Source organism: Canis lupus, chromosome 33 (assembly GCF_011100685.1).
Source record: "Canis lupus familiaris isolate Mischka breed German Shepherd chromosome 33, alternate assembly UU_Cfam_GSD_1.0, whole genome shotgun sequence".
NCBI classification, from domain to species: domain Eukaryota; kingdom Metazoa; phylum Chordata; class Mammalia; order Carnivora; family Canidae; genus Canis; species Canis lupus.
The window spans coordinates 11,159,834-11,171,630 of NC_049254.1; positions in this window are offsets into that span (position 1 = coordinate 11,159,834).

Below are 11,797 nucleotides of genomic sequence, written 5' to 3' on the forward strand. Positions count from 1 at the left end.
GTAGACAGTGGAGATGGGGATGGACGACTTTGCACAATGATGTCCAGACATATACATATATGTTTACTAGAAGAGTGTACTGAGAGGTACAGTGAGTCATTATAAAAAGGAATGCCAGGAAAAGTGACAAGCCCTGGGAACAGGTTTCAGTGCCAAAGACTGAGATTAACCATTAATGTCGTCCTGCTCTGACATCAAGCTACCCTAGCCTTGAGTAAAGAAGTGATACTACTTTGTTCTAAGAGTTGTTGAAAGAGCTGCATCATACTTGTATCTGTGACATTTGGAGCACTCATGATAGTTTGCTTTGAGAGCCAAAGACTTCCTCTCACTTTTTGAGAGCATCATGATCAAGACAGGTTTTCATATTCACAGGTGACATCTAGTGACAATGACAGGTGGCCAAATTTAAACTCCACCAGCACTAGTTCTCAAAGGATGCAGCAGATTTATACTCCGCCACCACTTGGGTTTAGACTCATAAAGACAGGAGTGCTATGACTTGAAGCTGCACACCTGTGAAATTGAGATTGCAGAGTATACACCTGACTGTGAGAGTGCCTAAAAAAATTCATCACTGACCACTGGCATTTTGGAGTTCAAGTAATCTGTGCCAGCCCTCAAGGAAGAGTAAGAAAGACGGCAAGTTCTCCTTCCCACTGAGCATCTCCAATACAAATATATATGAGTGAAGCCCAACAATCTGTTACTGATCGCACTGACGCTGAGCATCATTTAAGTTATACCCATATCCATGCATACAAGGTGGAAAATAGGTGGCAATATTGGCAGTGTTGTTGGCAACAATCTTCTAGTTGAGTGAGCACTGCTGGGGAAATGTTAGAGATTCCTGGCATGAGTATCTTCACTCAACAGCAAAGAGCAACGGTCAGAACAGAACTCCAGGCACTTGGGATTCCTGAAATTACTTACTTAGGTTGTATGTCGTGGGGAACCCTGAAAAAAAGTATGTATTCCTTCAACCATGGGAAAAATGGCAAAGAACTTTTTGTACTTGGGGACCATAAAAGTAGCCACCAACTGGTGAACAAAGATACTTGAAACTTGGGGCTCCTGGGTGGCTCAGTCAGTTAAGTGTCTGCCTTCAGTTCAGGTCATGATCCTGGGATCCTGGGACCAAACCCCACATCGGGCTCCCTGCTCAGCACAGAGTCTACTTCTCCTTCTCCCTCTGCTTGTCAGTCTGCCTGCTTCTGCTCTCTCTCTCTCTCTCTCTCTGAAATAAAAAAAGAATAATAGTAATAAAATAAAAATAATAAAATAAAAAATTTTTAAAGACTTGAAAGTCAATAGAAATCATAGTAAATTCTGAGGAATCTATGATTTATATGTTTATGTTTTAAACATAGAGTTTTTATTAACTGAATTCTCATAACCTGGCTGCTGCCAGTACTAACATTCAACTGTACATAAACAGGCAATGTAGAATCTTAGGGAAGTATGTTTTTCAGTGTAGTACTGGAAAATATATGTTGTATCTGTCTCCTTTCTTGAGAACGGCTGCAAAACATTGACTGCTGTGGTGTAAGTGGTGGTAATAGGGAGACTTGAAAAATTCCCTGGTGTTTTGGTTGGAAAATTAAAGCTTCTAGGCAAGTAAGAGTACTTAGTCTTCCTCAGTGAACATAAATTATTACTCTGATAGTTTCCATATCATACACTATCAAATAATCCTTCTATATGTAATAGTCCTCAATTGGCTTTCTGGTTTATCATTTAATCCTATGTTTGTCATGCCGGCAGAGAAGAATGGAAAACAATATTACTACTTCTTCCCTCAATATGTATTTATGTCCAAGCTAAAAACTACACCACCACTATCAGCAATTATGCCAATACAAAGCTAAGTATACTCAATTCACAGTTGCCTTTGTAAGGGCTGTAAGGAAGGGCACTCCACTTTAAATGAGATCTGGACTGAATTTTAACCATTCAGCCAAATTTTATTATTTCTAGGGATACAGAGTATATTCCCTTATTTCTTCTTATTCTAGTCCTATCTGTATAAATTCCAGCCTTTTGAAAATTAGGCCAGGAGTAAACTTGAATTTATTTGCCATTGGAATGGGACCCAAGTACAAATAGCAGAAGACCTCGAGTTCAAATGATTAGGTAAATCCAAGGGTTATTCTGAAAAATCTGGAGTTTAAAATGCTGGAGGCTGTTTCACGTAGTCAACAAATCTGAGAAAAGAGGATCTGGGTTCACCTTTATAGGACTGAACCTCTGCAATTAATGAGATATTTTAAGTAAAAGATAGGAGACTATGGCAAAGCCTGGAAGTCATTAAACTAAAGGCTAGGATCCCTCCATCCCATAGCTTTCACTTAAAAAGTAAACTTAGACATGGTGCATAAGTGGATGGGCCTGATTTAAAAGGCCAGATGCAAAGTAACACTCATATAGTTAGACATGTTTATACAGGTATTTGATTCAGTAGCATCGAATGTGAACACACTTGTTTTAATTATTGAAAATGTATGCAAGCAATCATTCTTAATTACCTTGGCCTCATCTCTAAAAGTGAAAAGAATAATAGGCCAGGTATGGGAAGAATTAGGAAATAGGTTGAGAACTGAAGTTATCTCAAAACTGGAGAGGGAATGTCTGTTCATTCACTTTTTCCTTTATTCAACAAAATATTTTTGAATGTTTGTCATTGTTACACAAAGGCATCTGCTACACAGTTTATTTGGCATTGTTTTATTAAGCTACAGGCTTATAGTTTGATTTTAAACCCAATGAAATAATCCAGACTTCTAAAAAGGAAGAAAAATAACTGAGAAAATTGGCCATATCAAAATATCAAATGACTACCTCCCTCTATTTCTTTGAAAAATGCCTACCAATTTATTTTTTGAAAATAAATAAGAAGAAAATAATTAAGATATGAGTAGTTACATTCTTGTTCCCTCTACTATCTGCTAAGGAAAATTTTTGTCTTCGCTTAATTGACAATAAGGAACCTTTTCTCCCTATCTGTGTGCACCCACACACTCAAGTCTTATCTTGAAGAGTGGCCTGAAGGGAGGAAACATTAGACATGGATTTGGATTCAGGAAATTGCATTAAAAAGAGCTGAGAATGATTTTGCAAAATAGAAAGAGAAGCAGGGCAAGGAAAAAGGAAGAGGGAAACAGTTAAAGCTGGGTTGGCTGAAGGCTGAGACAGCTTTTTAGGTAATAGACTAAAGTCTGACTTACAGAGAGAAGAACAAAGAGATTTTGGTAAGTTTTTCTAGAAATGCAAATAAAGAGTAAAGATACTTTTCTTTAATCACAATGAGTTACCTTTACAATGTTTCAATTTCACTAAGAAATTGAATTTCATTGGGCTACTGGTGAATGCAAGGACTGCAATTATACTGAAGATGACCTAAGAAAGAAAGCAATGTGACTATGACATTTTAAAGATGGAATATATTTCAAAGTTCTGCATTCTATTTTCTTTTTTTCCCCCATTGAAGTGAATGATCAAGAATTGATGTTCTGTACCAATCCTATACGACTACGATTTTATAAAAGAGATATTTCTTTTTAAAAAATGTATTTCTTTATTTGATTGAAGAGAGATACAGAGAGCAGGGACAGGGACAGAGGAAGAGGGAGAAAGAGAATCTTAAGCAGACTCCATGGAGCTTGGAGCCCAACGTGGGACTTGATTCTATGATCCTAAAATCACGACCTGAGCTCAAATCGAGTCAGATGCTTACCTAACTGAACACCCAGGCACCCCTAAAAGAAATATTTCTAAGTGATTAGACAACATAAACATTTACAGACTCTAATACCTTTTAACAGAAAGGTATCAATTTAACTACAAAAGCATGAAACTTCTTGGTTTCTTTTTAAAATTCATTTTGCTTTTAACCCTCTCATGACAAAAGAATTTTAAATGCAGAGTTTTTCAAGTATTTATTTGGTGTCCTTAGGTTTAAAAATATACCTAATTTTTTCCCCTAAGCAACCAAATTATTCTGCTTTAGAGTCAGTGAAGAGGCTAAAACAATGATCCACTTGACTTCACATAATTAAAAACAACCATATTTTAAATTCTGATATATACTTAGTCCAATTCCAAGTATCACCTAAAATTTCATCCCCAGTTGTTGTCATTTTACTGAGTGAGATATTTTCTACTCCCACAAAATATTCACCCCGCTGATAATGAGAAGGGGACATAGCAAAAGTAAATAATGAGCACGACAGTTCACATCCCCCTTTAAAAATATAAATATGGAGGTACAGCCAACTTCAAATGCCATCACTGAAGAATAACCAATTTAGCACTTGAATGTGACATTAACCCTCCTCTGTGGTCTAAATTCCATAGCAGGCCTGTGGGAGAAGGTAGTGTCTCAGCAAGTCAGATTGCTGCCTTCATTCTAGCCATTTCATAATAATCCATTATAATGAATTATTCACAGTAAAGATTCATAGGAGATGCATAGCAGATGCCTTTTCAACCTTAAAAGCTCCACTTTTAAAAATTCTACCCTGGAGTACCAGGGTGGCTCAGTGGTTAAGCATGTCTTTAGCTCAGGTTGTAAGCTGAAGGGTCCTGGGATTGAGTCCCCTACCAGGCTCCCCACAAGGAGCCCACTTGTGTCTTATGTCTCTGCCTCTCTCTTTGTGTCTCTTGTGAACAAATAAATAAAATCTTTAAAAAAAATAATAAAAATTCTGTCCTACTAGAGGCAGTAGAATTATGCTTTTACCAAACATCACAGAACTGATACTATGGTTTGGAATGATGAAGTAATAACAGTATCTTGCCAAATACTTCCACTATTAAGGTTTCAACTAAAACATATTTTCAAAGAGGAGAGAGTCTCCATCTGTAATTTTGACTCATTTAATGTTAATTCATCTAACTGTTAAATGATGGGAAACAATTTTTTATTCATGAAATCTCCTGCAGTCTCTTTATTTCTTACAATCATGACTATTTACATTTGCCTGTACAAAGCTAATTTTAATTCCCTACTGAGATCTACAGAAGATACTTGCTGTTACCTTATAGTACCTAAAGAAAGGTCTAAATTTAATAGTTCATACTTGGGTCAATTACTACAAAAGAATTTGTTAACTCTGAAATGTTTGAAATATGATTATGAACTTACAGAAATTGTTTTTTTGCTGGGTATATTTTTCCTAAAGAGTACATATATGGATTATTTAATAGAGTCAATAGAGGTAAAAGATTAAGTTCCTAATTTTGAGTCAAAGAGCTCTACCACCAGTAACTTTTTTTGAAAGGGTTCAACAATAATATTTTGTTGAATATTTGTTGAAAAATGTCTATATTGTGTCACTTAATTCATAAATATGACAATGTTGTTTACTCACATACTTTCCCAATAAAGAACTACATGGTTATAAAGAAAAATATCTAGAGAGTTATACATCAAAATGTTAATAAGGATTATTTCTGGTTTGCTTACCTTTGCTTCCTTTATTGCCTTTATTCCTATAAATTTTTGTTAAAGATTTTATTTATTTATTCATGAAAGACCTAGAAAGAGAGGCACAGATATGGGCAGAGGGAGAAACAGTTCCCTGTGGGGAGCCTGATGTGGGACTCAATCCCAGAAATCCAGGATCACCCCCTGAGCCAAGGACAGATGCTCAACCACTGAGCCACCCAGGCATCCCATATTGCCTTTATTTCTAAATTGGAGGTTAAATAAATTATTTATTTATTATAAATAAATTATAAATAAATAAATCTAGTCTACCCATTAAAATAGCTTAAGAGAAACTAGTTTAAGATTTTGATATGTGCTTTTGAAAAAAGGAAACAAGTGAATACTTAGTAAAGGTTCTCAAATTTTCCACTAGCTGATGACATTTTAACAGTCTTGTAAATGAAAAAATGTCCAATCCTTCAAATTTTCCTTAAAATAGCAAAATAAGAACCTGCAAAATGATTTTATCAAAAAATGACTCATAACACATGAAGACTATGTCCTGTTTATAGGTACTAGACATTTGTAAATCTGATTTTTGTACTATTCAAACTTTCCTGTGTTATTGCTTACACCCTTTTGTCTTCTACAGTCAGAACTCAGAATTTTGTATCAGCAGAAACCAACATTTCAGGATTTACCATCTTTGATTTTGCTCTATTATTTTTAAAGCAAATATAAAACAGTAGATAAGAATGTGTTGTGCTGGTAATAAAAGGTATTCTCTTAAACTTAATATAATTGAGATAATGATCGCAATCTTCAGATATGCCAAATGTGAAAATCATTAGATGTGAAAAAACTTCAGTCGTAAGCCTTAGGCTTGTCAAATGTGGATTTAAATGTGAATTAAAAGAACAAAATTAAAGCATAGGTATAAAATCCTGGATATATCATCAAAGATCCTAAGAGATGAGACATAATTAAGGAAATTACAATATTTTTAGTCATCTCAGTAAAGAATCCTTTTTTGTGTAACATGTAAATACAATAGTCCCCCTTGTCCATAGTTTTGCTTTTCATAGTTTCAGTTATCTGTAGTCAACTGTGGTCTAGAAAAAGATGATCCTCCTTCTGATTTATTGTCAGAAGATCAATAGCAGTCTTAACACTATGCCATAATGCCTATCTTGTCATTCGCCTCACTTCACCTCATCAAGTAGGTATTTTATCATCTCACATCATCATAAGAATGGTGAGTACAGTCCAACAAGGTATTTGAGAGATTCTCATGGAGAAAAGGGTGATCGGTCAAATCCTTGTTTTTCTGACTCCAACAAGCAGACTCTTTCCATTACACCACTCTTTCTTGCATAGAAACAAAAAAACCATTATTCAAGATCTAAATTTCAAGATTCTGGCCAACTAGGATGAAATTAGGAGTGAATGTTAAATCTAAAGACATTTGGTAAGTTATCTAATCTGTATATCTCATTTTGTTACAGAAGAATTAGGAAATCAAGACATGAAGGCTAGAGTAACACGTTCTGACTCTCAGTCTGGATCCTCAATAGCAACTGCTTGGGTTTCCACCATCAAGAAGGCGTAATTGTGACAAGAAGTACCTTCAAGTCTTCATCTCCTTCATTTATACTTGTGTTCATCTATGCATCCAGGGAATCCAGCATCTGTTGCCAAATAGGTTCATCGGCACTCTTCCATGGGTCCCCTGCTGTTCCACTAACAAGAGTGAGTGGAGTAGCAGGGGCTGATGGCTGCCCGGGATGTCATTTTAAGCTCCTCCCTGTCAGTGTCCACATGGGATTCAGTCATTCCACTGCTGTGATCTGTGAGCCTAAGCACATACACGCATCACAGTTCTGATGCCATAACAACTAGTGGATGACAGTCGTTAAGAACACAATATCCTGTGTTAGTAGATGGAACTTTTGCACATTTTCATGGCTGCCAGCTGAGAGACGCAAATGCTGTTTTCCAAACCATACCTACAGCTATTAGGAGTCATCAAGCTGTAGCATTTTAGAGGAACGTGGAAAATGCCTTTTACTTTGCAGTTTTAGAAATATTTGAAAAGTAATGTGTGCATTCTGGTTTTTGTTAATGTGCTCTAAACATTTAGACATTGTCATGTAATTATATTTAGGTTTGCATGTTACCGGATAAATATGTTTTCAATTTGCTCGCTGTGTATTCATCTACCACATGATAAGCTGTATATATATTTGGAAATATTTTAAAAAGGTTCACATAACTTTCTTCAATTCAGTTTTATTTATTTATTTTTAAGATTTTTATTTATTTATTTATTCATGAGAGACAGAGAGAGAGAGAGAGAAAGAGAGAGAGGCAGAGACACAGGCAGAGGGAGAAGTAAGCTCCATGCAGGGAGCCCGATGTGGGATTCGATCCCAGGACTCCAGATCACACCCTGAGCCTAAGGCAGATGCTCAACTGCTGAGCCACCCAGGTGTCCCTCTTCAATTCAATTTTAGATCATTTATGTAACCTAGACACATTTGAATTTATTGCTTTTTAAGTTTATGTAAGACTAAAACACTGGCTAGATGTTATACAATCAAATAGGAGCAAAATTATCATTAATATTGGCATTTTCAGTATAATGACTTTTTAGAAATTATCTTTTTCTTTTTAATTTTCTCTTTGTCATTCGTAGTGAGGCACAATCTAGATCTGGATTATAAAAAATGATATATTATCAATAGGACCATGTAAACACTCAATAACTAACCATTTGCATATATGTATATATGTATGTATGCATATATATTCATTTAAATTTGGATGGAATATACTTATGTATATATAAAACAATTTTGTGTAATATCTTCTTCAGTTTTATTGACAAAGAAAAATTATATATTTAAGATGTATAGTGTGATAGTTTGATATACATAGATTCTGTGAAATGATTACCACAATTAAGCTAATAAATATATTATCATCTTACATAATTACCACCTTTGTGTGTGTGTGTGTGTGTGTGTGTGTGTGTGTGTGTGGTATATGATAAAGACACTTAGATCTATTCTCAGCAGGTTTCAATGTACAATACAGTACTATTAACTGTGGTCACCATGCCGTATGTTATACCCCCAGGAATTATTTATCTTGAAGCTCAAAGTTTATATCTTTGACCAACCTCTTCTCAGTTTCCTCACTCTTCCACCTCTATTAACAAGCATTCTATTCTCTGGTTCTGATTTCAACTTTTTTAGATTCCACATATGAATGACATCATACAATATTTGTCTTTCTCTGTCTGGCTTATTTCTTTAGCATAATGTCTTCCAGGTTCAGCATGTTGTCACAATGGCCAGTTTTTTTTTTTTTTTTTATGGCTGTATAACATTCCACCATACACATACATACCAATTATCTTCAACCATTCATCTTTTGATGAACATTTTGCTTTTTTTTTCTTCATATCTTAGCTAATTTGTGAACACGAGGGTGAAGATAACCTTTTGAGGGAATGATTTCATTTCCTTTGGATATATAACCCTCAGCGGGATTGCTGGATTATATGGGAGTTCTATTTTAATTTTTTGAAGAAACTCCATACTCTTTTCCATAGCACCTGCTCCAGTTTACATTCTCACCAACAGTGCATGAGGGTTCCATTTTCTCTACATCCTTGCCAACATTTGCTACCTTGTCTCTTTGATAACAGCCATCCTAAATAGGTGAGTGGTGATTATCTCATAATGGTTTTGACTTGCATTTCCCTGATAGTGATTCTGAGCCTCTTTTCATGTAACTATTGTCCATTTGTAAGTCTTCTTTGGGACAATGTCTATTCAGGCCCTTTACCCACTTTTTAGTTGGGCTATTTGTTTTTCTGCTCACTGACTTCTATGACTTCCTTGTATATATTAGATATTAACAACCCATCAGAATGTGACTTGCAAATGTTTCTCACCATCCATAGGTTGCCTTTCACTTTACTGGTTGTTTCTTTTACTATACAGAGCCTTTATTTTGATGTCCCATATGTTTATTTTTGCTTTTATTGCCTATGCTCTTGGTGTCATTTCCAAAGAATCTTTACCAAGAAGCTTTTCCTCAATGTTTTATTTGTAATATCTTAATGAGTAAATAGGTTTTGAAGATAAAGAAGCCAAATAAGAGAAAGTTATATTTTTAAAATCCTAATTTCTTCCAAATATATTTGTCTATGGCCTTCTCATTTGAGAGGGAGAGGGCACACTAGAGACTCTCCCACCACCTTTTAAGACTATATCCACATAGTTTTCTTTAAACTCTCAAAATTTTTTGGAATGAAGCAGATAATGAATAAGTATATGAATATAATAGTTGGCATGGTTACTAGATTAATTGGATACATATCCATTCCTAAGAGAAAAATCAAAGGAAGGAATCTCATTTAGGCTAAAAAGTACATGAAAAACCAAATATAGTTTCAATAAAATAATCACTATCAGAAAAAAAAAAGTTTGCTTCTACTATGCTTAAACTATAAACTATACTAACTTTGTTAAATATTTGCAATTGTCTAAATGGATAATATAAATAAAATCACCAAAAATATACTGTTGAGCCCATTAATATTTTGTTCTGTGAAAAGTAAATATCCTATAGGCCTATAAAAATGAATTAAAGGTTTAAGGCAGTTTGATAAGCCTTGAATTTAAATTCTAACATCTGCACTGAATAATTGTCTAAATGTTTGAAAAAAACCAACTCACTTTTGAGAAAATTTTATTCTTGTTTTTGGGCACATCTCTTCTTCACACCTTCATACATATATTAGGTGGTCTCTTCATCATAACATAAACCAATGTTGTCATTTTAATATCAAGTTCATAGAATAAATGATCCCTCTTTAACCAATTTCTCTTTAGGACAGTGCCAAAGAATTCAATAATGCAATGACTGACATTCACCACATGCTTTCTCTGATATTTGAGAAAGTTCATCTAAAAGATATGTTAAATTTCCATTTCTCTAGGCCGAAGCTATATTTCTATATTATTACATCTGGTCTGTATTATCTTGCCCCCTTACACACAGGGAGTTATGCCTTCACTGCTAAGATGTAAAGCTATGTCTTCAGCTTTTCTTTCATTCTATTTCACTAGAAACATCACTTTAAAGGTTCACATCTTTTGTAATCCCGCTGCCAAAGATGTTTGGATATTAAATTATGTTCATTTATTGTAGAACCAGTTGTATGATTGATTTCTCTTGAAACTTAGCATTAGAAAAAAATCTGGTCTCTGAAAATGAAATTGTACCTCTTTATTATACAAGAATTATTTATAGCTTCTATGTAAGTGTATGTGTTTTACTTTGGAATTTTGAGAGCTAAATCCAATACTCAATAAATATAACTATTCTGGGTTAGTGGCACAATGATCTTTCTTCTTTCTCTGAAGTAGTGGTCCCTAACAGTTGGGGGACTGCTAATCCTTTGTCAACATGATCAAAGTCATGAAGCCATTCTCAAGATTAATGAAAACCTACACATTAAATTGAACATAAATTTTCAGGGATTTCAAGGATCCCAACTATGGACACTGGGTTAAGAACACCTCTTTTCAAGGATTTCGATTTGCCTTTTTTTTTTTTTTAATCTTCATATTACTGATTTTGATCTTATAAAATCACTTACAAGCTCTTTAGTAGAAAATGAGGTATAGTTCTGAATTAATCTCATACATGACAAAATAAATAGAAATATTAATGTAACAATAATATTAATCATAATAAAATACATAATAATAACTTATTAAGGTCTCATTAACTTCAGACAACATTAATAAAGTCTCAATTATACTATTTTCCCCTTTCTTCTTTTTTGTTAAAAGTGAGAGATGATAAGGCAAAGAAATATATAAGGACCCAAGGTTTTATATACTACATCCTGAATATTAACATCATATCCCTACATAAGTCTCACTGAAGCTGTAAATCTTAGGTTCTGTCACACAACAGACTCCAGACTCCTTGATTGTTCACTGTGCCCCTTGATTTGGATGGACCCTCAGAATCATTTTCCAAGTTCCAGACTTAGAAACCAATGCTTGTTTATAACCTAAAATTAGATGTGAACAATCTCTTTGAAATCATCATCATAGCTCATAATATCCTTTGTTATTCCATTTAATATATCAAAATGCTCTAAAGTGACAGGTATTTATTACCACTCTCTGCTTCTCAGTTGGAAGTGTTATGGCAAGTGGTGTTTTTTTTAAAAGAAGCTCCCTGATTTAGATATTTCAAATGAGAGTCCAATTCACATCTTTAGTGAATACTTGAAAAAAAATATTATTTGCCACTTTGGATTTTTAAATAGAAGAAAAATTA